This window comes from Phasianus colchicus, chromosome 5, assembly GCF_987193195.1.
Source record: "Phasianus colchicus chromosome 5, bPhaCol1.hap1.1, whole genome shotgun sequence".
In the NCBI taxonomy this organism is placed as follows: Eukaryota; Metazoa; Chordata; class Aves; order Galliformes; family Phasianidae; genus Phasianus; species Phasianus colchicus.
In genome coordinates this window covers 12,811,016-12,833,981 of record NC_143440.1, presented here as the reverse complement: position 1 = coordinate 12,833,981, position 22,966 = coordinate 12,811,016, and the positions used below count along the sequence as shown (strand labels likewise).

The window sequence follows — 22,966 nt, the reverse complement described above, 5'->3', positions numbered from 1 at the left end:
GCCCCCGGGAGCGCAGCGATTGGCCAGCCCTGACCCCCTCCCGGGCGTCGCGGAGGGCTCTGATTGGGCGACGCTGCGCGCGGCGGCGTGATAGCGCGAGAGGTGGCGCGCCACCCTCTGAGCGCTGAGGTACGTGGCGGTCGCCGTGAGGCGGGGCCGCGCGCTCCTGGCGTCAGCGGGAGGCGGGCGTGCTGTAGCTGTTGGGGCTGGGGGTGCGTGCGCCGTGTGGGAGCGGGAAAGGGGTGGCGGGAGGTGGCTGTGGCGGGTGGGCGCTCTGTGAGGTAGCGCTGTGCCGTTCAGCCGCGGGCGGAGCGTGCGTAGGAAAAATTATTTTTAGAGAGTAGTTAGACAGTGGGTGTAATTTCTGGAATAAACCTTGATTCTGGCTGCGTCTACCGTGTTTTTTTTTTTTTTTTTTACTTCTCTGAGCCTGCAGCTGGTTTTTGAGCAGAAGTATTGCATACAAATTCTTGGAGGACTCGGTGTCTGAAAGTCGCTTCTGGAGAATCTGTTGCAGCACTTCATGCAGATGAGAGAAATGACTGGGATTTGTGTGGTCCCAGTGAGGTACTTGTGCTGCCACCAGGTTTTCAGTGCTTGCTTACAGTGGGCATTGAAATTCCAGAGTGGTTTTGGAAATCATAGCTTCTGGTTTGAGCGTGTGGGAGAAAAATGGGAAATAAACTGTAATGATGACATCTGTGGTAGCAGATAGCTGTTAAAGCAGTCGGGCTGGTGCTGCTCAGGCCTTCCCTCTCCCAAGGAAATGCTGTTCGTTCCTATCCAGTCTTTTTCCACAGCATTTTTCGCTTAAGAAACAGGTCTGTGGTCAGTCAGCATTCTTTGTTAGCTTGTAGATGACTTTCGAGACGTGGAAGTGCTGGATTCACGTGAGCACTCAGCGATGGCAAGCGGCTTATTGTAATATTCTGAGTAGCCTCATTGCTGGAGCAGCTGAAGCAAGCATGCAGTGATACTTTTAGTTGAAAGCACACCAAAAATATGCGCAAGAAGAACCTGCAAGCTTGCAGCTCTGTGTTCTCTGTGGGTTAACCACAACGTTGCACAAGGAGAGTTGGTTGGGATCGCTCCTTTGGACTTGTCACAAGCTCTTCAAATATGACTGGTTCTTGGCAGGGGGACTCGTCCTGACTGCGTGGCTGGGACCCCGTGCCAGCACCTACATGCTGTCAGGAGCAGTACCTGCTGTAAGCTCACACAGGAAAGGGCTGGTGTTCTGGCTCACGTTTCACTACAAGTGACTTTGGCCTGCTGGGAATGCAGTTAGCCTTGCCTTTGCAGCCTGGTTTAATGTTAGAGCACAGCTAGGCTTTCAGTGATGTGGCTACATGAGTGCAGTTTACCCCTCTGCTTGCTATGAAGACTGAAAGAAAGAAGTCTGTGCATCTTTTTCCCAGTAAGTGTGCCAGTTTAAGGAGCTCCCACCAAGTTTCCCTCCAGCCAACCTCACAATGCTCTGCCACACTGTTTTGTGTTTGAATAGATGTTTGCAAGACTGCAAGATTAATCAGTTTGTTGCTGAGTATTTAAAACATATGCTGCTTTTTTTTTTCTTCTGTCTCTGCTGGGAGCAGGAAAGAAGAAAATTAAGGGAGAGAGATGAAACCAATATTGGCATCAAAGGTGAAGCTTTGCAGAAGCGTGCCCTTGATCTGATGGTAGTAGAGGACATCCAACGCGATTTTCTCTTGTGATGCTCTATGCTGAGCTGATCTGGTGTTCTTGAGATTAAAATATCTGTGGGCAACTTACACAAACAGCCTTTAAACCGTCAGGGTGCTCGGGCAGCGTTCCTATCACTATTGACCTGATCGGTGTGTGAGATGCCCTGGAATACAGGCAAATGCATCTTGGTGTATGCTGAGAGATTAAAATATGCTCACTTCAGTGCATTGTCCAAGCATGTTATATTGTGTGTTCCTGCTTTATTTCTATTTCCTGCTTTCTTCTATTATGAGTTACAAGATGGTGATACACGTTACAATAGATTCTTCTTTTTCCAGCTATTGCTTTTCTCCCCATGCTTAATTCCTGTATTTCTGTGGGGGATTTTTGGGTCCCTTTAGTTCAGTTCTCTGCTGACTTTGCCCCCTTAGCTTCTGAAGCTATTTGGTTTAGGATATGCTTTTTAGATTCTTAACTGTTATTTCAGTTTCAACATGCAGGAAGTTGCGAGGTTTGAGAACTGCTTAGGATTTCAGTATTGCAAAGCAGGCAGTTAATTTAATCTGATATTGAGAAACATTTTCTTAAATGCAACATAGCAATGGTAGCCTACAAGTCTTCCTACTCTGCCATGTTTATCCGTTATGTTAAAGTAAACGGGTGGAATATGATGAGGGCTCCTGGATACTAGTGTGCTTATTTATAATTTTATTTAATAGAAGGTTATTGATATTTAGACTTGCATCAACAGAGCAGAGAATTAGGTAATCAAATGTCTCTGATGCGAGAGCCTTAAGTCCTCACTCCTAAGACTTCCTCTGCTATGTCTCTGCTCTGTGATGCTTCTTTTGCCATTAACAGTGGCAAATATTATTTCTTCAAGGTGGATAGAAAGGCCAACTCATTAGCCAGCTGGTAATACCAAGGCTGTCTTGAGTAAGTGTTGATACCACTTTATTTCACCACACAGTCTGTCCACTGGAAGCAACGGTAGTGACAGTAGCCATGTTATAGCCAGAGAATGCTTTTTCCTTTGAGGTAGGAAAACACTGCTAGAAATGAAGGGGAGAAAATAAGCTTATTCTCTGTGCTTCTTTGACCACAGTAATGATGTTATTGAAAAAGTCATGCTTAGCTAGCACAGCATGTGGTTTCCTGTGATGTGTACAAGTACCTGCTAGCCACTGAAGTGAGGCTGCTGAGGTAATTTTCTGTTTCTCAACAGCAATGAATCAATACGTATAACCACAGACCTGACATGGAAATGAAAGAGTAATGGTAAACTTAAGAATGTTGTGGTTAAGTGCCTAATTTGTCCAGTGCAGGGAGGCTGTGGATTTCATATGAAAATGGCAGGCAAGAATGCAATTAATCCACTGCTGAGACTCTGCTGTGCCTCTTATTTGCTTGAGGAGGCACTGATTTCAGAGAAGTCGTGTGAGGCTTCTGTTAGCTTAGCATATGGACAAAATGTTTTCTTTTTCTTTTGTACTTAGGCCTGGAATTTTTCCCCAGTTTGAATAAGTACAGCTCACATCCTCCCTGATAAATACTGTGCAGGTTTATCTGTGTATGTAAATAGTTGGAAATGCTTTATCTTCACTAATTTGTCAGTTAGGGTCATATTCTGACTTTCTGGACACTGTTCTGTACAAGAGTTATATATTCTGGTGGGTGTTGGCTTCTGTTGTAACAAGTTAGACTTTCAACAAAATTGCTTCCTTATGTTTAAGCCATGGTACAAATTTCTTCAGTAAAATGTATGCCTTACTTTAGCAGGATTCCTAAGTGAAAACTCAGTGAGCTTCAGGCTGTAACCAGTGCTTCACAAATCAAAATGACTGTGTTTTATATATAATTTCTTAGTCTGTCTTTCCCTTAGGCGGGGAGGAATATTTGCCTCAAAATGTGCCAGATCTTTTGTTGTTGCATCGTATGTAGATGTTCTCGCTCTAGTAGATAGTATGTGGATCTGATTTATTATTTACAATACAACTGAGATGAATTTACTGACAAATCTTTCTATTGTAGAACTGCAGTAGCTTTGTGTATTAATTTTGGCTACTACAAGCCAAATAAAATGTAGAACATAAGACTTTGGATAAGGTGACTCAAAAGCAGCAATTTAGAATTGAAAATTGCTGTCACTTTTAAGGAAATCTTCCAGCCTGGGTTGAAGGAGTATTTCTAACTTGTTGCCTTTTAAGAAAAGCTCTTCCATCATGACAACTGTTCTGAACACAGCTTGAGATCTCTGCTCTCAGTAGTAGAAAAAAGCAAGCAACAAGGTCTTGTAGTTCTAGAAACAAATAACCAATGGCTGAAAGTTGTTATCTGTCTTCTCTCAGGTCCTATGCTGTTGTAAGCCTTGCTGCTGCTTGGTATGGAGAAGGCTTCCATCACTGATTTGACTACTTTAGGATTGTTTTCGTGCTCTGACAAGCTGGTAAGTACTCTAACTTTGTTTTCTGCACAGCTACTTCATTTCAGACTTTTAACTGAAGGGTGGAGAATTTCTGGGTGGAGTAGATCCTTGGCTATCTGGGGCTGTGCTAATGTCCCTTCCCGTAATCAGTGGCCCATCTGGTGGTGTGACTGCAGCAGGGGATGGGATGTGTGCCTATCTGGTGGCTGGGAGTGCCTGCAGTTTGGTCTTGGTGGATCTGCTTCTGGTCATGTCATGTGATAAATTGGAACAAATTACTAAGTGGGTTGTTCTGGTTAGTTATTAGAGACATCTTCAACCTGTATTGGTGTTAGTTATCATTAAATTACATGTAACAATAATGTATTTATTGCATCTCCTGAGGAGCATTTTGTTGGACTAGTTAATTTGAAGAGGTACGGATGAAATCCATCCCCTAACACTAAGAAAAAAAGGTACAACAAAGAAGAGTTATCCTTATTACCAAACTATTTATTCATAGTAGCAGGAACTCTAGGACCCCTTTATTTTAGGTGCTGAACAGCTCAGGCAGAGCTACATCTTTATGAAACTTTGTAAACCCATCCTGTGTTATGTCATCTTCTGCCTGTCCGTTCCTGGGCTTGTGCTGAGTTGTCCTTCTGCTGCAGATTTTGTTGTGCAATATATTCACTATTAGACTGACTTTTTGAGTTAAAAATGAAAAAAAGTAAGAATTTGTCTGTTTCTGTGTATTGTAAGTGAAAAAGAAAAGTTCTGTGAATGTAGAGTTGGAAAGGAGGAGGATAAATGTTTTCATGATATAAAATTTTATTTACTGAATTTTAATATGGGGCTACTCTAGAACAAAAATATTAGTCTGATTCATGAGGCTACTGTTGTAATTGGATGTGTTTTATAAAGGTAAGCATGCTTAATTAGATGCATCTGTTTTAAATCCAGCAACTCTTGCACAAAAACTTATCAGTCAAATGACTTTATCTGGGAACAGACACATTCATGCCTTGGTACAGAAAAACTTGAAAGGGTTTGTTTAGGTCCATGCCTACTTTTGAGTATCTCCTTGCATTTCTATCAGAATTATAGAAGATGTATTTCTAAGCAGATAAGTCAGTGATTCAGGGCTTATGGGTTAGGAGTAAGAGAAAAATTGCTTCCTTCAGTTTTACCATTATACTGATTAAAAAGAGACAGCTATTATATTGTAGAGGCAGATTATTTACAAGCACATTAATTAAAACCTGGTAAAAATGCATGGTACTGCAGTGCAATGGATGTGATCAGGGAAATGGTTACAGTCTTGTCTCCATAATATTTATGGCTAGGACTGAAGCAAGACCTATAATGTATTCTGAAGAAAAGAACAGAGTAAATTGGGGAAGGAAGTTTAGTTTGGAGGGAAATAATAAGTCTAATTCCTTTGAAAGTAGTGGAAAAAACATGAATACTAGTACAGTGCATGAGGATAGCTTTAGTCTTATGGTGATGTGAGAAAGCTGCAGAGAAGACAAGAGGAATGGTATCTTGCTTAAGGAGGTAAGACATCTGAGGTACTACAAGTTATTTTGCTGCTCACAATGGTGGCTTAGAAATGAGATGAGATAATAATGAATAGTGATAGAAACAAAAGTAAAAGGTAGGCTGCTGTGGTTGCAGAAAGTGTGTCATTTACAGCACTTCTGGGGCTTCTGATTTCCTTTAACAGAAACACTAGAAAATAGAACAAATTGATTGTAGTTAAGCATATGCAAAATACATATCTCATACCAGTCTAATGCTGAACAAGAAGTGGTATAAATTTCCCATTACCGGAAAATCTATTTTTTATTCTTGGTGCATTTTTAAATTTTCAAATCATCTGCAGTTTATATAATATATGCATAGCAGAGATGAGTAGCACCTGAGGATCAGCAACAGCTGAATGCCTTCCAGATATTTGCAAGATTATGGTATGCAGTTTTAAAAAGTCTGTCCCTTATATCTATTTCTTTCCTGTCATAGAATCTGAAAGAAGGCGTGCAAGTCTGATCCTGTATAATGAATGGCATGCTGTAGTTACATGGACATGTTAACAGTTCCTCAAATATAAGAGAGGCCATCAGATAAACAATTGGGTGACAGATTCAAGAATATGTGCTGTGAGCACTGTTACCTGTATTTTGCTGGTTTAACATGTCTGCTCTGTGAAGTTATCCTGTCTTATGGGTTGGGTGGTAAATCAGAGTTAAAGTATAAGCTTTTTAACTGCTTTGCTGAGAAAGATGTGGTAGGGTCTGATGTATCTGAGAGATTAAAGTTCAGCACACACTTCACTTTCCTACGTGCATTGTGCAAAGTACAGTTCTATTCGTACAGGTGAAAAGTGCTATTACATCACATTATGAATCATGCAAACCAAAGGTCTTCATTTTCTATTAAGCTTTTAAATTTAACGGTGTTTAGATCCTGATGTATTTAAGTACAAGCAAAATAAGAAGTGCCATTAGCAGACCTTCAGGTTGTTGGTAAGCATACAAAATGCTTAGCTGAAGAATGACAACTTGCTTTAGTAAGAAAATCTCAGAGGGAGAAGCACATCTGAGTGCGAGGAGGTGCAGTTGTATTAGTAAGTACATGTGGGCATGTGCACATGATACAGGACTGAGTGTGTGTCTGCAAATAGGCACATGGGAGCTGTGTGTGAGTGTAAAGAGGGATCAGTGTGAGTGCATGCTCATGAGCAGTGAATGGAAGCATGCACAAGTGTGCGCTAGCATGCAGGTGGAAGTCTGTATTAAGAGTGTTTTTCAGTGAGTAAGGAAGCTGAGGATTTAAACCAGAATTTACCACCTTTCATTTTTGTATGCTTGTGCAGAAGCAGTTCCCACTCCCCGGTCCTCTGTTTGTCTGCAGCCTATTTGTTTTTATCTGCTGTTATTCCATTGGGAACGTGCTGAAGACTCAATCTTCCCTTGAAACCATAATAGGAGGATTTGTGGTCTCCTGGCCGCTTTCTTAATCTTTCCAGACATTCCATAGCATGAAGCGAACCCCTTTTTGTCTGTTGTTTCTTCTGGCTAACCTGGAATTTAACATGCATGTTTGTCAGCACTGTTCTGTGGCTTTGGAAGTTGAAAGAAATAATTAGTGTTCTCATCATAACAATGAGTTAAACTGCAAGTGTATGCTTCCTCACACTGGAAAAAAATGAATACGCTTCAGCAAAAAGTATTGTTGGTGTCCTTGCTGGGCCTCTACAGTATCTTGTTCCTGAAAAACTTGCTGAGGAAGTTTGAATGGGAGGATATGGTTTGCTCCATCCTGCGTTGGTTCAGATCCATCAGGAAACGTTTTGTCTGCATTAGAAATGAAATGCGTGCTCTTCAGTAGCAGTATTATGAGCAAGAGGAGTAAATAATCTGTGGCAGCAGTGACTTTGTTATAGAAAGGGAAATCAATCCAACTTCTTTCTCTGATAAAACTTTAAAAATGAATTTTTGCAGAAGGTGTGGCAGAGTGTTTTTCATTGGTGTGCATAAACTCTAGCTAAGCACAGAAGTATTTTAAAAATAGTTTCACACTTTATCTGTTGTAGGTTGTACTTCATCAACTGTCAGTCTTTATTCTTTGGCAATTTCAACACGTATAACACTGCACTACAAATATTTTTCCTTGCCTTAAAAAGTACTCATAAAAATCTGACTGGGTGAGAATATTTGAAAAAGCATGGTGTGTAATTCTTTTTTTCTGTCAAGCTGTGTGTTAAAAAATGAAGATGCAGACTTGTACCTACTGTCGACAAATGAAAATAAATCATAATGATCTTGCTCAAAAAAAGCTACATATCCTGGAGCAGGCAAAAGGACAGACCAGTATAACATTTCCTTGTATAGGTTGATCTTTATTTCAGAAGGCACAGCCTGTACAGACATCTCCTTTGATATCTAACTGGTCATTTTATTGAATATATCAGATTTGGATGAAAAGTTCTGTGACCCACCTGGGTCACAGATGGCCATTTGGAAGGAAAGGGTATGGAAAACCTTCTATGGATAGAAAACCAGAGTTGCTACTCACTCTTCCAACTAATTGTTGGAAGACCAATAGCAAATCAATTATGCAACTAAATAGCAATCGTGCTGTTATGACTTAGACGCTATTTCTCCTTACAGTTTAAATACAAAATATTTTACAGTAGTTACTATTCATATTTATTGTGTGAGATAGGTGACAGTCAAGCCAAGAGTTTTGTAACTTGTGAAGCAAAGAAGTTATTCTGCATTTTGGACCTAGCACCACATACGGAAACAAGCAACAGGAAGCTTTGATTCCAAGTTGGTGGATACAGTTTAAGATTGAGAGAATTGCACTGTGACCCAATGCCTACGAGCTTCCTAGAAAGGTCAGCTAAAGGCTGCTTACTTTTCTGGTGTTGATGTTGGAATAAGGATAGCTAATACTGTCTATCTTAATGGAAACTGTTACAACTACTGGAAATGTCTACATTTGTGAAGGGTAGAACTGATAGGAATGTTTGTGAGACATGCTGACCAATGAAATGGAATAGAATTCAGTGACTGTTCTTCTGGAGTTTACTTCCTTTGTTACTTTTTCTGGCCTAATTCTCACAGCACTGTCCTTCCGTATGCTGTGCCCTCCACCAACTAAAATGTCATGTGCAGTGTAAAAGCTTTTGTTAGCAAGACAAACTGGTTTGCCTGAGCAAGTGGGATCTGTTGTCAAAAAACCTTTGATAACACATCTCATGCTGCAGTTGTATAACTTCACCTAGGAGACTGTTCAAGTTTAGTTGCCTCATTACTTTAAGACCAGTGGGCTTACCTAGCAACAAAACCTTTTCATCTCTAGCTTATCTCAACCTCTCCTCAAAACTTCTTGTGCAAAAGAACGCATGCAGCCCCTGCAAATACTTTGAAAGGGATGTTCTTTCAAACTGCCTTCTGAATGATGACTACAAACATAGAGTTCCTTGTAAGACTCAAGTTTTAGGCAAGAATTGATGTCTTTGGTGCATTAAAATGTTTTGACTTTTATATTACTAAAGGTTAGTACTAACCACCATCAGGTTATTTAATTGCTTAGGGTTTTCAAAGCCAATGCTAGATCTTTGAATCCTAATTTATAGCAATAGCCCAAAGCTTTCATTCCCAGTGCTTAATGGTAACAGAGTGACATGCAGCTTAAGCATGGATTTAATAAAAAAAAAAAAAGCTTTCAGGACAAGCTCCACCTCTGTCATCACATCTGTCTGCCTTTTGCCATTAGGCAAGCAGTGTCTATCTTTCAAGTCCTTTATTTGCAGAGGTGCTAGGCACACATGTATGTGTAATATTAACAAACTACTTTCTGATATGTGCTGTCACAGAAACAGTTTCAGTTTTTCTGGTACTTTGGTTTTTTTCCTCTCTTCTCTGAAAGCAATACAGTGATTTTTGAGATTGCATGTAACTGATTCCAAACTTCCAGGGAGTTTTAGTTAGCAGTGAGATAACTGTGTTCATTTTGGTACAAATAGAAAATGTGTGAAACTTATTTTCCATTAAAACCAGATTAAAGAAGGATTCTTAAAATGCTATCAGTGTAAGCCCTCTACAGCTGTCAGGCTGTCTGCCATTTTCCTTAGAATATTGTATGATGACTACAGAACTCATGAAACTGTGATATTAAGGAAAAATATAGAATTGAGAGTAGGATTTTAGCCTGACTATTCCAAAATGTGGGTTCTGTGATAGCAGTAATTTCAGGACAGCAACAAAACCCTTTCAAATCTGTATCTTAGCACTTCAGTGGAAGCTGCAAGGACATACTGTATGTACAATCAAAGTCATCTCAGGAGTTCTTTAGGAGCCTAGGAAGATGATAGCTTCTATGGTTTTTGTATTTTGAGGCTTGAAAAAATTCCACTTCTGTTTGACTTTATTCTAAAGTATTAAAGTTTCTCTTAACCAGAGAGAGATCAGTGATCATCAGTACTGCATATTTTCTGCTGCTTTAGAAAGTGTAGTAGCAGCAAATGAATATATAATATTTCACTGCATGACATGGCTGTTCTGTAATCATAGAATTACTTTGGTTGGGAGGGACCTTAAAGCCCATCCAGTTCTAATTCCACTGCCATGGGCTGGTTGCCACTCACTAGATCAGGCTGTCCAGGGCCCCCTCCAACCTGATCTTGGGCACCTCCAGGGAGAGAGCACCTTCAGCTTCTCTGGGCATATTAATCTTAACTTAGATTTCAAATCTAGAAAAGCTACTTGTTTATAAAAGGAAAAAATGACTTTTGTCACTTAGACCTTCCAGGTTTTGGAAGGCTTCTAATATCAGGTAGAAGATTTAAAAAAAAAAATAATAATAATAATTTGAGGACTGTAGTTGGACTTGTTCCTAATTATGTGAAACTAGGAAGAACAGGATGGCTTCACTAACAGAGTATAGGCAAATAGCTGGAGAACCTAGCTGTTAATTAGGTTGGCATCTTAATAGTTTCTCACAGGTCAAAGATTCAGCCTGGTACCTTTAGGGGGTGCCAAACTGCTGCAGGTAGATTCACCAGTTGATTCTAGAGGAATAAGGCAAAGATAATTTAATTCTTTTTAGGCTCTTCTGTAAATGAAACTAAAGCAAAACATAAGCATGATCTTGATTTTTGCATTAATGTTGCAGTAATGTCACTCCTGGCACGATGAGGAATTTCTACTCTATGGAGCAGATACTCTAATGGAAATATTCTATTGGAAGCAGTATTTGTATTAAAGCAAAAGGATTTCCTGTTTTAATGGAAAACCACTTGGACTGCTCCATACTTTCACCAAACACAAGCATTTACTTGAATACTTGCTGCACTGTAGCATGTAAGGTATTGTAGTCAGAATTGGTCTATGCCACTACATTGAAATGCCATACTCTTATCTGTGTTCTCATTCATATCCTTTAGCTACTCTTCAGTGTGTTTCTCAAGCAAAGGTCTGTTGCTATTTAAAATTTAGCATTATATTTGCATTTAGATAATAAGTAGTTTTCTTAATGCTAATACTGGTTTGCAAGTGCTTCAGTACTGCTCAGGTACTGCTCTTCATTAGGATGACTGCTGTATTTTTTTTAATGACCTGGCGTGTCACATTGCAGAGGAATGACTATGGATCCTGAGATTTGTTGACCAGGTGACTTCTCCAACTGACTTCTTAGAAGGTGAGTTCTGTTCATAATGTGTTCTGCACACCCATGCTTGGGTTCATAGAATCAAAAGGTTGGAAAGGACCTACAGGATCATCTACTCCAACTGTCCACCCATTTCCATTGCTACCACAAGCTACTAAACCATATCTTGTAGCTCCTCATCCAGATAAACCTGGTCCTGATAAGATTCCTTACAGATTTAGTAGGATTATTCTGACAGGTGAGGAGCATCTATGAAGACAGAGTTAATAATGAGACTGTGTGTAGTATGCTGATGAGCAGTCCTTGAAGTTCTCAGTGAGCAGGTGAATTCATAAACACATTATTTTTCTTATTTTTCTTCTCCCACGCTCACACTCTGTCTTAAGTTGTTCAAGTGAGTTGCAGTGTGCATTAATACTTCTCTGCTGGGTGCTAACTACTGCTGTCCTATCTAAAAAGTCTTCCACTGAACTCAGAGATCAGTTTCATTAAAACAATATTGAGTTTCGTCCTTCAGATGCGTGGGTGCCTTTCTGTGCATTAATGTAAACAACAAATGCAAGTAGTAATAATGTGTATATGTACTGAATAATGTGTACTCTTGTATGCAGTACCCTACTGTTACATAACCATCATTCCTAAGCATGAGATGCTTATTTACCAACTAAAGCACCTTGGCAATGATTTCAAGCAATTTGAATTACCCACTGCTTCCAGCATTCATTAGATAAAATCTTGAGTTTGAATCATTGAGCTTTAACCTGGTAACCAGTTTTACTAATGTCCTCCAGGAAGCACATTGTGCACTTAACTTCCCCTGTGGAAACTACAAAAAAAAAATTGTACACCAGAATACAAGGATTAAGGGCCAAGCCCATACCAGAATCAGACTTGGACAGAAATATGAAAACTGAGCTCATTGAATGCCTTTGATACGATAATTTCTTCAGTGTTATATACTGTGTGGTTATGAACAAGTCTATGACATAAACAATTGCTCATTCTTTCTTCAGGGTAGAATATTTCCATTGACTTACAATACTTAAAGAACTGTGAAGTCATGTTACTAATGAATGTGGGGTTACTACAGGGAGCCTCATGCAGTTAGTTTGTGTCAGGGTTTTGGCAGCTGGAGGAAGACAAGAGTAGCCTTTTTCATGATAACCTGCCGGAGATCACTGTGGAAATCTCATGCTGTAGGATTCCTACATCTGTTGCTGATTTTATTTTCTTTTAATTCTTTGACACAGGGCAGTTCTAGCAAGTAGTTGGTATGAAGCTTTATCATCTTCTGTCTTTGGATATCTGAGTAAGCATGACTTGCTATAATTGGGATTTTAAAGACATGATTTGCCACAAGTCTTCCCAATTACCTCTATTACCTTTACCCAAGGAGTGATAGCTGTTCCCAGGTATGCATCCTGTTGTCCACAGTTTTGCCCTCAGGTTATTCTGGCGTCATGCTTACATTAATTGTCCTTGCCATTGTATACTGTAAACTGTCCCATGGTACCTGCAGAGCATGTTGCAGCACTGTCACAGATTATGCATATGTTTTGTAACCTGCACTCCATTTTAAGAAGGTTCAGAAGCTTATTTTTATTTAAAGCTTTCAAATGATAGCAGTTGTGTGGATGTGCAGTTGATCAGTCATTCCCATGCAAAACCATTTCATATAATTTCTTCTCTATGTAAAATAAAATAAAATCACAAAATATTAGCACTGAAGTTGATAGTAAAGTTTAGGAAATTTTCTGTTCTTCAGTTCCCTGGTCCAGCAGCTCTTCTGGATATAATTTCCTTAAAAACTCTGTAAACATGAAGTTGTTTGCTAGGAATTTGAAATGCTTGCCCTGACCCACTGCTGTAGAGATGTTTAAATTGTGTGGGACTTAACCAATTTTCTATTCTAAAATAATGTTAATAGCAATAGTATTTTGGCTGCTAGTACCTAAATCTTCACTTACTGAAACAAGACCTGGGTCCAAAGAAGTTAGCTGAAGACTGTACTTCTGCTAGAAATTTTTAGCATGTTTTTTCTTATTGCAGATGGGAACATTGCTTGAGCTTAAATGTAACTCATGTGTAGCTGAAATAATTTTGTTACTTTTGGAAGCTGTATGTGGACCTACAGAGTGAAAACCTGGAACTGTTGCATAACAGTGAAACAATAAAAACATAACTATAGCCAAAGTTGTTTTTTCTTTCATTACTAACACTGTTATCACGTTTCTCACTGGAATATCTCCACAACAAAATATTAGTAACTTACATCTGCAGGTGTTAATTCAGCAGTAAGCAGTAGGTGTTTGAATAAACAGAGCAAGCAAAATGAGGTTTGATAACAAAGTCCAAAATTGCCAAGAAAAAGCTTTGTGAGACTAATGTAGGAAATTATGCTGAATGCTCAGAAGGTATGTTTTCACAGAAAATGTATTTTCCTTTCTTCAGGAGTAGAAAAGAACCTGTCTCCCTCTGCTGGTTTTAGAGAAGAGAAATAAGTGCACAGACAAAAAAAAAAAAAATTACAGCTAAAATTTTGATTAAAAACTACCAAAGATTCCACAAGTAGTGGTTGAAAATTATTGCCTTTGAGAGCTGTAGTCAGCTTGGTGATGTTAGAACTTTAGCTGTCTTGATTACTGGAGACTGGTAGATTGCTGTAGCAGTTCAAGCTAACAGTTTTTAAGTATATTTTAAAATGAAGATTAAGTTGTTTAGCTTCTAATTCACACGTCACCTGATGCCATAGCTTTATGACTCTAATGTTAGGCTGCTTTTCAAGAAATCTAGACGAATAATTTTCAATTCCTGCATGGTCTGAGTTAGGGTATTTCATGAACATGCCTTTTTCTTTCAAACCTAAGTTCCTAAGCTACTCTGTCCATATAAATCACAAGCCATGAGGCTTTTCATGACCACAGACTCAAGAAAAGCTACAGTTTGCCACCTGTGACAAGTGCCCAGGGTTTCCTTGACTCACATGGGGACTGTTGTGTTGAAGCTGAGTGCTTTGGGATGAAGTGTAGGGCTGAAATGCAGCTGTGGGCCATTGCTCTAGGCTGCTCTGGGAGGCAGTGAGAAGCAGTGATGTGGTCAGTGCTAACGAGAGTGTGCAACAGGATGCGGGTGAACTTCATGTTGCATTCCCACCCTGATGAACGAACATCTGGGAATTTCCTTGGAATAGATGTGCATAAAGTAAGCACCACGTTCTGGTATGCAAAATGCAATCTGTTAAGAGATTTTTTCTTCGTTGGGATATGTTCTTCCTATTTGCAGAGGAAGCACATTTGTCCTTTTAAAATTCCCGTTGTTTCTACTAACAATTCCTCATTCTCAGAAAGGATGCTCTAACAATAGACACCGACTTTATTGCTTCCAATTAATGAAGGGCAAGTAGGAATTCCAGTAGTTATATTGAGGCATTCATCTGTTAAATTTGGAAGGCTTACGTAAATGTGTTTCAGGCTGAGATGAAAACGAAGGCAACTTTCTTTTGAAAGATGTCTGTACTTCCATATGTTGTCTCTGCCAATGCATTTGTTTATGTTTTCATTGCATGTAGTTGGCCTTTTGATCTGGATATACATAAAACTTCTTTATCCTAAAAATTGTTTTAAAAGGCATCTGCCAGCTGCAGTTTATGAGATTTCCAGTTAATCCCAGCATTAGTCTGGTTATTTACACGAAGTGATTTGCTTTTTGCATATGTTACGTTGGAGTTCTTTTGTGAGGTCTGAGTATTAAGGGCAGCAAGCACAGCACTTATTTTCTCCAAACATTTGAACAAATGCCCTCATGTTTATTCTGCCTGTAGTATATCATTTAAATATTAGTAAGAATGTCGGTAACATTATATGGATTTTTTTTACTGCTTGTCTACTTGCAGTACCTTATTCTTTCTTCTGTGCGAGATGTTATGATCACTAAGTGTTTCCTGAAAACTCCCAGGGCAGCTGTGACACTGGAACAGTGTATCAGACAACATATATAGTAACAAGATAGTGAGACTGCTGGGACGTGCACCTTGTGCGTTGGGTTTACAGCCGCATATTAGTAACTTCCTGTGTAAGAAATACTTTCAAGCTGACGTCGTGTTCTCATGCGGTGGTGTGTAGTCTGTAATTACCCACTGAGAAGGCAGTCTGCAGGCTATGCCATTGTTCCCTTTATTGACTCAGCTGGGGGTAGCGTCCTTCTTCCTAGAAGCCGGGCTCCCAGGGCCGGGCAGTTCTCTCTCTGGAAGCAGAACAGTTTTCCCTCCCCATCACTAAAGCTAAGCTGTGGGGAATGCTGCTTGCCATCTGATGTAGGACTGCTGTTTCTGAGGGCTGGCTGGTGCTGCTTCTGGAGCACACCTGTGCGTGTGGTGTGGCTGTCATTGGAGCCATGGAAGCGGGGCCAACAATGCTGAGTGTGAGCAAGGGAATGGTGTATTCAGTTTGCCTGTAGAAAATTAGTGCCTACTTAACGAGAAGTACCCTAAGAATATGTAAACATATTGAAAAAAGGATCACTAAGAAGGGTGAGCTGAAGTTTTAAAATACGTGCTAAGTACATATGGAAAAATTCCTAAGAATTTTCCAAGGAACACTCAGAAGATTCTCTGGTAAACAGGCATGGAGATGGTCTGAAAGTCTGCTGTAGCCAACAGAAGGGGCCAAACATCCTCCTTTTTGCTGCTTCTGTGGTTCCTGTTTGCCCCAGTGGCACTGCCAGGCACTGACTGATGCTATGGTGCGCTAAGAACTGGTGTTATTCATCCATCGAATAGTCATGGTCTGCTTGAAATTGCCAGGTAAGACAGCTGCCTTGTACTCATGCTGAGCAGATTAATGCACGTTTCCTTCCTGATGGATTCATTGATGTTGTAGCTGCTGAGTGGATGCTTTTCACTTTTGTGTTTAATCAGGTGTTTTGTATTGTCTGGAACTTAGTGTATGGAGTACCCTTAGTAACCGTACTGGATTATTTGAGGCAGCACCCTCTGACTGGAAGCTACCGCGTGGCACGTAGGAGCGTTCCGTGCGGAGCGCTGTGGCACCAGCTGCAATCCAGAGGGGCGCAGGTGAGGCGGTGTCGGGACGCGCCCCGCCCATCTCCTTACAGCGAAGCCCCGCCCCTCTTCCCGCCCCTGCTGCGCGCCAGCGGTGGGGGCCGGGGCCGGAAGTGGGCGCGCGGTGGCGGCGGCGCGGCGAGAGGGGGGCGACGAGCGGGGAGCGTGCAGCCTGCAGCCTGGCGGCGGGGGCAGGAAGCGGAATGGCCGCGGCCGCGGGGCGGCGGCGCTGCTGCGAGGTGGGTGGCGGGACGCGGCTCCGCTCCGCGCCCTCCCGCCGGCGTCCTCTCGCTTCTCGCTCCTCGGGGGTCGCGGCGCCGCGACCCTCGGCCACGACGCGGCGCCGCCCGCCGTCCCGGCGGGTCCGAACGCGGCTGGCGGCGCTGCCCCGTCCATAGGGGCCTGCGCCGCTCCGGTTGCGCGGCGGAGCGGTGCGGGCGCAGCCGGCGTTCCCGTGAGCGCGGGGCTTCCCGCGGCGGCGGTCGGGGGCTGCGGCCGGTCCCGGGAGCGCGGGTGCGGAGCCCCCAGGTAGCAGCTCTCGTTGTTGGCTGCCTGCGCGGTGTTGCTTTGGGACGGAGCGGAGGGTGGAAGAGACGCTCGGTGCTGTTTGTGAGAGTTCGCTGTGCGGTGCGCGGGCGGTGGGGATGGATGGTCTGCGAAGTATCCCGAAGGGAAGAGACGGGCGGGGAGGGGGGGGGGGGTGAAGTAACCGCCAGCAGCGCTCTGCCCGCGGGGTTTGGGGCTCCTGGGGCCTGGCCCAGCGCCTCAGCGCTGCCAGCGGGCCTGGGAAAACTTCCTTTGTGCTGCCCGGCACGGGCTGATGGGCTGCAGCTGGGGGCAGAGGATGCGGCGTCCAGCGGGTTCGTAAAAAGAAGTCAGAAAGAAGTTGTGGCGAAACTACCGAGAATAGGTGGACAATAAAAGGAAGTTGCATAGAAGGTAAAGGCAGCCGGAGAAAGTGCAGGGAGAAGAAGCCAAGTAACAAACGTTTGACGTTGCAGCCTCTGAATAAATTAGAGCCTGGCCCTCTTTGATGTTGTGTTGTGTTTGGAAATCTTTTATATAAGAGCAATAGTATTTAAATATATATATATATATATATATATACACAAGTCTCAAGAAGAGGAAAAAAAAAAACACTCTACTTTTTTCCTGGTAGTTTCATAAAATAAACGTGACCTACTTAATCACAGCATACTGGTACTCCTGAAGGTTCCTCTTTTGGGATATTGTTACAGTCACAAACATAAAGGCTCATCCATACAGTTAACCAGTGTACATAAGTATACACTGGTGATTTAGTTTTGGTGTTGGTTTTTTTTTGTTTTTTTATCTTTTTTTTGACTAGCTCTGTACAGCAAGAAGGGAAATTGAATGCCTTAAGTAGAAAATGACACCTTTCAAAATGCCAAGTAAATAATTATTTTCTGAATATGTGCTCTTCTGTTTCTTGCTTCTCAAACTGAGTGAAATTGCAACCTGTGGTATTCTTTAATGATATACTGCTATTATAAATTTGTTCCTGCTCTCTAGCTGAAGAAATTTGAATTCAGAGCTTACTTACAAAAATGCTGGGGTGATGTTGAGGAGTTTTTGTCATGTGAGGTTTTGGGATGGGACTAAAACTAGACCAGTATAGAACTTGTTAAAAAAATTAATGCTACCAAGAGTTTGAATGTAATTAGAGAAGGGTTGCATATTGTGTCTTTTTGGTCCTGATCAATCTGAAAGTTATCCTGTGAGAGCTTTAAAAAAAAAACAAACCAATGAAGTAACATTGATCGGTAGCATGCTGTAAGCATAACATATCCTGTGTTGTTTTGAGGTCATGACACTGAGATAAAGATATTCTGCTTTTGAGACTGCGAGTAATGATTGCCTCTTAGTGTTCAGTTAGTGCAGAAGTTACTCTAGGATGGATTTATTTTTTGACTAACACAACAAAATTAAAAATGAGTGAAAGTAGCACAAATGTGAAGCGCTGGCTTCACAGCAGTATATCTGTAAATTATTCCTTTACCGTAGCTGTGGATGTGTAATTACTTACCAGAACCAGAGTTCAGTTTTTATCAGCAGTGACCAATAACATCAATCATCCATCTCATACAGCATTCATCCAGCCCCTTTGTACATGGGAAGGCTGCAGCAGTGTCAGTTTCTTCAGAAGAATGCAGAAGTTGTTTCCAGACTGGGCAAGTCAGCAAAGGAAATGTTTCTAAGCATGCCAGTGCTATATAAATCTCATTTGTTCTATAAGTGATTCAGAGTAAAATATCTCCCTCAAAGCTCACATTAAAGAAAAGTCATGGGAAACATTGCTTTTATCTCTACTTTTTAGCAGAAATGCAATCTGCACTTATGTACTGCAAAGTAAGTTCAGTTTGTTCCAAATGTAGTCACTTGGGAATGCTTTCATGGAGAATTTGGAATAGAGAGAGGAAGTGTGTCTGCACATTTCATGTAGCTCGTACTTTTCAGGTGCTTAGCATTAAAATTATAATGTCACATCGATCTGTTTAAAAAAAGAAAACGCTGGGAAGCCTGCAGTCTGTAGCACATGGACCTTTAGCTATCTGTGTTGAGACTTTGCCAGCTCAGATCTAGAAACTGATTGCTGCATGCTGACCTCGATGAACTAACTCGGCGTGCACAAGTTGGTAGCTGGTTGCTGCGGTGTTGCTATTGATGTTGGTAGTTTTAGCAGACATATCAAGAACAGCTGAGTGCTGATTGATACACTCTTTGCTTAGGCTGTCATTGCAGCAGCAAAATACAAGGTGCTGCCAGGTTTACCTGAGGCCAGTGAACAACTTGACAGATTCCTGGAGGAAAAATCCAACTCAGGTGTTAAATATTAGAGAAGTTATCTCAGGATTCCAGTGGAAACTGGAAGAGTATTTTGAGGAAAAGTTGGTTAGTGCTTGTCTTGTTCCTGTGCACTTCTGAAGCTACCCATAGAGACAAGGACAAAATAAACTTGTGGTCTGACGTGATATAACCATCCTGTCACCTTTCTATCTACCAATGTAGTGTTTTGTTTTTGTGCTTTTTTTGTTTGTTTTTAAAAATAATACATCTTAGAAGCATTTTAGTATGTACAGCTAAGAGGTCTGTGTAAACAGTGCCTTGGCTTGGTCAGTAATCAACAACTGTTTAATACTTTCAGACGTACCAGGTTGGTGACTGAGAAGCATCAACCAGTTGTAACTGAAACTGTGCAAGTTCCCTGCCTGCAGGGAAGCTTGTCTGCTGAAGCAAGTGGCAGAAGTAATTTGGCTCCTGCAGCAGAGCTGCATTTAGTTAGACTGGTAGCCTGGTACCAATACGATGCTGCAGAGGTAAACCCACACTAGAACTCTGATGGCAAGGTCTTCTCCATGTTCTACTGTGCATGCTGTTCAGAGTTGGAATAGTGCAGGAACTCTATGTCTGCAGTTAGTGCCCACAGTTAGTGCAGAAGTTACTCTAGGATGGATTTGTTTATTTTTTGACTAACACAACAAAATTAAAAGTGGTACAGATGTGAAGTACTGGCTTCACAGCAGCACGTCAGTAAATATATTCTTCTACTGTAGCTGTGCATGTGTAATTAATTATTAGAATTAACTCTGCTTTGAGCAAGAGGTTGAGCTAGACATCCTCTGAGGTCCTGTCCATTCTGTTGTTTTCTGTGGTTGTGTATATGTGACATTTTAAAAGAGAAATTATTTTGCATATTGTGGATTACTGAGTGAATTATTCAGATGGGAATCGAGTTATTTGGGGCATTGACGTTGCTTAAAAAGAAGCCATGCCCTAAAGCAGTAGCTAATATTGATTCTGTGTGGTGTATTTCTCATCATACGTGGGTTTTCAAGTGCATTTGAAAGGAGAGATTGATGGGAAAAGTGCATGAATCGTATGGCTGATCTGGAGAAATGCACAACTTCAGAAGTGGTTGAAAAGCAGAAGAAACCATTTAAAAGTTCTTAAAATAAACAGGAGTGGATATGAAAACATTATTCTGTAAGAAGAGACATTGCAACAGAACCAAAATTCTTTGCCTTTGTCTAACAATGCTGGTAATAGGCTTGGCTGTAAGGGATGGAAAAAGTCTTGACTGAGTGCAGTGGAGTGAAACAGCCTGAGATGCCATCAGTTTCGTGATTGCTTTTTCTTGTATCTGCATCCATGAAGTACTGTGCAGGAACAGAATTGCAGGTGTAGTGTCAGAGAGTGACAAAATGGAGTGAAATACAGAGATATAAATGTCAGTGAGTAGTTTTACAGCTGACAGAATTGATATTAAGTTTCCTGTTGATCTGTGTCCTCAGCCTTAAGGACATCATGGAATGATTCAAGTATTTATAAAGATTCTTCCAATAATAAATCTGCAATGTCCAATAATGTAAGCTCATGCTACTGTTTTTTTTTCAGTCTGCTATTGGCTGCCTTCAATTGCTTGATTTTACACAGCCTAGTGGAATTTAATTAAGATCTCTATCTCTTTAGCAGACAACTGAAATGGTAATTGGGTCCAGAATTTGGAAGGGGGAGTGTAACAGCACAGATATGCCAAAGAAGCTCACAGGCTTGCTGTACCTAATCAGTGTGTATCTACATCCACTGCTGGAGTGGCTTGCAGTGGCTGAGGGTGCGAGCTGCTGGTTCAGGAAGGGGAAGAATGTGTTGTAGCCATCAAAAACATCTGTAGGTAGCTACAGCCGCCTATGTTGGCATTTGGCTGGAACACTGTGGTGGGTGCTTTCTTGGAAATGTTGTCTGGGAACATTGGTCAAAAATCCTGATTGAACAATCTGACAAAGGATGCCATGTCTAGAATCTTCTGCATAATGCTATGGATGATAGCTGACCAAAGTAAGCGAGTTCCGAAGCGTTCTCATATGCACTGAAACAGCTGATGCTGTTTTTTGTTTGTTTTCCGAGATTTGTTGCCAATGTTGAAAGACTTCAAAGCATTCCTGGAGGCTTCCTCTTCTGGTATTAGAAACACCCTATTCTTACTTAGCTGTTAAAATCAGAAGTTTTGTGATGAAATTGTACTTTCTGGATGGAAGTGAATTTTTAAAATCTAAATGAAGAGGTGTAGTTGTTGGTCTCATTACAGCTGTTTGGGTATTTAGAGGCTGAATGACTGGAGCAAAACAGAAGGGAACACTGATCCAAACTTTGTGCCCAATTAAAAATCTCACCCTTGTTTAAATTGCTGAAACTATCTTTGAAGATTCTCTGGACAGGATCTGAGGTGAAATGGATTCAACCTTTTCAGCCAACGGTTAACCTCATCTCCAAGGAGGAATCTTCCAGTTTTGCTACAATGAGTTACTTCAAGGAGCTGCTGACTTTTGGTGGAGGTACAACACTGTAGAACTGTGGTGCAAACATTGATCTTTCAGGCTACTTATGTACACCTTTATTGAAACACTGGGAACTAATGGTATTTTTAGAAGGTGGACATCTTGTTTGTTCCAGAACTTGCACATTTGTCCGTAAATTAAAGAATGTTTCTTTACAGTTTATTTCCAATAATTTACATTTTGTATCAGGTGTATCTGCAGCACATAAGTTCTTCCAAATTAAAGCAGTAGAAAGAGGTGGCTTTTTTCTTGTCGGTTGTTGATTTTTTTTAAGAGACAAAGCTATCAATCTAATTTTATACTTATTGTTTAGGCTGTTTATTTGACTTTGAAAGTCTTTCTAACAAATAAACAGTTCACATACTTTGTGGAGAATGACCATGGAAAAGGGAATAGTTCAATCTGAGGAGAAGCATGGAAAACCACTTAATACCAAAGGCATGCTTGATGTGCAGCCTGTCACACAAGTAAAGAATCTGTTTTTTTTCCCTAATTTTTAATGTTCCTGGTGACCGTTATGCTATTAGATGCATGGGAGGGATAAGCATTGGAAACCCAGCTTAATGCATATTCAAGAATTAAAATATCTGGTATGTTAGCTGCTGTGTGTACATGAAGCAGAATAAAGCCTGTGTTCTCTCAAGCATTGCTGGGCTGGTTTCTCTGCTTTTTGCTGTATCTTCTGTTTTCAGCCACTTCAAGCATAGTGATCATACTGTCAGAATCTCTTCTCAGTTAACATTTTGTCATACTTCCTTCCCAGTCCTTCCCCCACCCCTTCCAAATTGCCCACACTACAAGTCTGTAAGAAACTCATCTGATTTACTTAATTTGATGAAATATCTGTTCCGTTTTCTCACTTCCTAGCAATCTGTGAATGCATCTGGCTAGAATAGAGGGCTTTTGAACATCAAAGTTCCTGTGTTTTTTTTTGGTAAGGAGTTTTCCTGCTGTGGCAAATGTGTTGCTATGAATTCCTTTCCAGGCGATTAGTACTTTCCGTAGTATATTACTGCCTTCTTATTTTGCTGAAGTTTTTCCTGCTATTCTGTAGAACTGCTGCTGTTTCTGCTACTCTGCTAATTCTTAAGTTTGCTGACATTCAGTGGCAGAAAGATGCTTTAAATCTGTTTTAGTTAATGGCAAAATAGCCACAGGGAGTTTTTGTGGATACTGCTCTTGTTTTGAGGAAGCTCTGCTTGAAGGCTTTATAAGGAAGGCAGGAAGCGGTCTGACATGTTATCATTGCTTCTGTATTTAGTGCTGGAACTCCAAGGAATT

General features: G+C 41.0%; 1 protein-coding gene across 4 annotated transcripts in view; it reads left to right on the top strand.

The window, feature by feature from the left end:
- Positions 1 to 40: 40 nt before the first annotated feature.
- PIK3C2A (phosphatidylinositol-4-phosphate 3-kinase catalytic subunit type 2 alpha) overlaps positions 41 to 22,966 on the top strand; it is a 65,076-nt gene continuing 42,150 nt past the window's right edge. Inside the window, exons 1-2 of one of the 4 annotated variants that reach the window (XM_031613879.2) lie at positions 41 to 129; positions 4,035 to 4,132. The gene's annotated coding sequence lies outside the window, so the exon portion shown is untranslated. The other 3 variants (XM_031613880.2, XM_031613878.2, XM_090140525.1) reach the window with 3 other exon arrangements.